The sequence below is a fragment of the Malus sylvestris genome, chromosome 3, assembly GCF_916048215.2.
Source record: "Malus sylvestris chromosome 3, drMalSylv7.2, whole genome shotgun sequence".
NCBI classification, from domain to species: domain Eukaryota; kingdom Viridiplantae; phylum Streptophyta; class Magnoliopsida; order Rosales; family Rosaceae; genus Malus; species Malus sylvestris.
This window is the reverse complement of record NC_062262.1, coordinates 30,608,552-30,612,547: the sequence shown is the minus strand read 5'-3', so window position 1 is coordinate 30,612,547 and position 3,996 is coordinate 30,608,552.

Here is a 3,996-nt window from a genome sequence, read left to right as displayed (position 1 = left end):
ATCAAGTACCGTCTCTAAGACAAGACCAAAAATAATCAATGATTTAACCACGCATTCATTTCCTTTATTTCATGGCTGCATCTAACTTTTATGTTAGACTGCCTACGTACTCTAATAAGGGATCAAGACATTTGTAGTTCATCATTCACTACTGTAAACACGGAAATTCCTAAAACAAACGAAACAAGAACACGTGTACAAAATAATATTTTGTATTAATGATTTTGGGGTTACAATCTCTCTCAAATTTTATCCTCTGGTTCGATCTCCGTAAGGTGTTCATTTGTGGATGTGTGATTGATCCAAGGGCTGTCGAGGCTTGATCTTGGATGAACGATTGAAAGTTTTTTCAAGGGCCGTTGGGGCTTGATCTTGACGGTTGATGAACAGATCTTCAAGAGGCTTTTGGGCTTTATCTTGAAGAACAATTGTGCGAATTTCTTCAAGGGCTTTTGGGCTTGATCTTGAAGGTTGATGGATGAATGAGTCTTCAAGGGCCTTTGGGCTTGATCTTGAAGAACGGTGATGAACGGATCTTCAAGGGGCTTTTGGGCTTGATCTTGAAGAACAGTTGGAAATGTGGATTTATTGATCCAAAGGGCCGTTAGGGCTTGATCTTAGAATGAACAGATGATGAACGATGAACACTTTCTTCAAGGGCCGTCGAGGCTTGATCTTGAACTGGTGAAAGTTCTTCAAGGGCCGTCGGGGCTTGATCTTGAAGGAGGATTTGACGAAGAACGAAGAGAGCTTTCTTGATCCTTCGAGATTTGCCCAGAAGCTTTAGAGTTTCAAAGCTTCAAGGTTTTGGTATGATGTGAATTGGTTATGAATTGGTCTCCTAAAATGAATGAAATGGCCTTGTATTTATAGAATTTTTCAAGGCTTAATCTTGAATATAATATTCAAATGAAATAAATCATTTCTGTCAAGTGTTGACTCGTGTCCTTATTTGATGACTTTTTCGATTTATTTTGATTTTTCGTTTAGTCACACGCTACGTGTACGAGTGTTGAAATTGTAATTATTGGTCAACATTTATTTCACTAAAATTTCGATGTCTACAACTACACTCCGACGTTTATCACAGTACGTTCAAGCAAAAAAACATAGCATTCCTCAATCAATTATTAGAACTTGACAAGTATGAAATTACTAGGTTCAGAGCTACATAACAAACCCACATGACATTCAACATTTACATTTCATATATAAATCACTATGTTTTCAATAGGATACCTTAATCCACAACATGTAACATATCAAAGAACCAACGAAGCACAATATTATTTTGAAGCCACATTGATCAACTAATCTAATCATAATAATAACAATCATATCCAACATCATTCCACAATCACGTCAATTAATCAATTCCATGAATCAAAGATGCACGATATTAACATCTAACTACGTTAATTAATCAATGAAATAACATATCATTTCACGAATTTAATTAAAGAAGTCTACATAATTCCCTACTTAGATTATAAGTAATAACATGGTAAATCTAATTTATATTCACAAGGTCTGATGTGGTTAATCCCTATTCACATGAATCTAGGGTTCCAGACTAACTTGATGGAAATGAGCAAGAATAAGGATTCAGGACCACTCAACGGAATCCAACTATCCAACTACGACTAATCCTCATCACCTGTAATATGCATATGGTCCCCCATTGCGGATATACCAAGCAGAACTATAGGCATAATCTAAGCGTGCATAGAGTGTTCACCTATCACGGATATACCAAGCATAATCATCCCTGAAATACATATGGTCCCCCATCGCGGATATACCAAGCAGGACCACATCCTAACTTTAGGTAGCGATCACTCATTACGGATATACCAAACATGATCACTCCTAGAATGCCTATGGCCCCCCATTGCGGATAAACCAAGAAAAACCATATGCATAGTCTAATAACATAGGTAGTGATCACACATCGTGGATATACCAAGCATGATCACCCCTAACAGTCCCCTATTGCTGATATACCAAGCATGACTGTATCTTATAGCCCTAGGTAGTGATCACCCATAGCGGATATACCAAGCGTGATCACTTTTAGAATGCGTATGATCCTTCATTGCGGATATACCAAGTAGAACCATAATAATAGCCTAATCGTGCAGGTAATAATCACCCATCGTGGATATACCAAGCATGATTACCCCTATAATACATACGGTCCCCCATCGCGGATATACCAAGCAGGACCATCCATGTACCACTATGAGTTATCACATAGGCATCTGCACTATCACTTCTCATGGCCACTAACTAACATGTCTCACAAGCTTACTTACGGGCGTATGTTATGCTTACAGTCGATGTCCTGCCTATGGGCGTATGTTCAGCCTACGGGCGCGTGGAGTATGTTCTGCCTATAGGTGTGTGTAGTATGTTCTTCCTACAAACGTATGTCCTACCTTCAATTGACACGGCTGACCCCGATATCTTCCAAATACCCAGGGTAGGCATGTGCTAGTCGACACTCAAATGTGACGAAGCCATACTAACATGCTTAAGAACAATGAATATAAATTAAATACTTATAAATTTAAAATATAATTAATATGCAAATGAGGAATGTGTTCAGAGTATACTACTAATCTAAGATGCTAGAAAGAAATAACATAAAATTGAATAATCAAAGAGATGGGTTCTACACCAAAAGGACTCGAATGTGCCAATGTGGAAGTGCCTTGATGCCGGGATTGTACGCCTCGATTCAAGTCCTGAGTGGGCGCAAAACAAACATGAGTGGACCAAGTTGATATATAAGTAGTACGAACATAAATATTCCACAACGTACTAACCCCCAAAGTTTTATGAAAACTAGTAGCATAATAAGTGATAGGTTTTTCAAAAACCCTAGCATGCCATAAAAACCTTTCATAAATCATATATCAAACATATAGTGTGCTAAATAGTGGTATCATAATCGACCAAAGCCCCTACATCACCCGACCCGTAAGCCAAACATATAACTTCCAACCCATAGGCCACTATATCACACGACCCGTAGGCCAAATAAATATCTTCCGACCCATAGGCCACTACATCACCAAACCCGTAGGCCAAATAAATATCTCATCACCTATAGGTAGAACAGTAAACACTAGATAAGTACAAAACATTGAATATATACTTTCCAAGATAAATACATATATCTCAAAACATCTTCATAGTATATAGTCATCCATCATATATACTATAAAGAGTGCAAAAACATGATCATAAATAGTATATAGTCATCCATCATACATAATACAAAGAACATCAATTTGATAAAGTATGGTATTCCAAAATATTCTCAATATAACATGATACTCATATAAAGTAAAATCTAGTTTACTTATAAAACATAACCATTAAATCATGATGTTCATGTATGCATTTCTACTATTAAAACATGCATTTAGAAGGGGTCCACTCATAAATACTCCGTCGTTGAAGAGCCGTGCAAACTAGAGAGTACGGGGTCTCTCCTAATAAAAGCACATGTTGTGTCTCTATGTATATGTGTATGTTTGATTGTGGAACCCAACAACTGAGCGACAAAGAAAGAAGCAAAGCAAAACACCATCCTTCATTCTACACTGTGACAGCTAGTAAATTCCATTCATGAATATGTTCTCTCCCATGGGAACCTATTTTGCAAACCAAAACACCATTTTCTGTAGCTCCACTTGAAAGGCCATCTTCATGAAAGTTGTTCGTCTAATCAAGAACTATAAGATTTTAAAGTTCAGCTCCATTGGGGAAGAGAAGAGGTTACAGAAATTTGATAGAAAAAGGGAGACAAAAGAGGGAGAGATAGTGTGAGTTTGTTGTGTTGTGATTCTGGAGAGAAAGTTGCAGAGTGATAAGGGAAGGGGGAGAGGAAGAGATAATGTAAAAAGGAAAGAGAGGGTGACGGAAGAGAGGGAACTGGGGGACCAAACCAAGGGTGGGCTCCACCTTGGGCACACCATTTAAGAACTA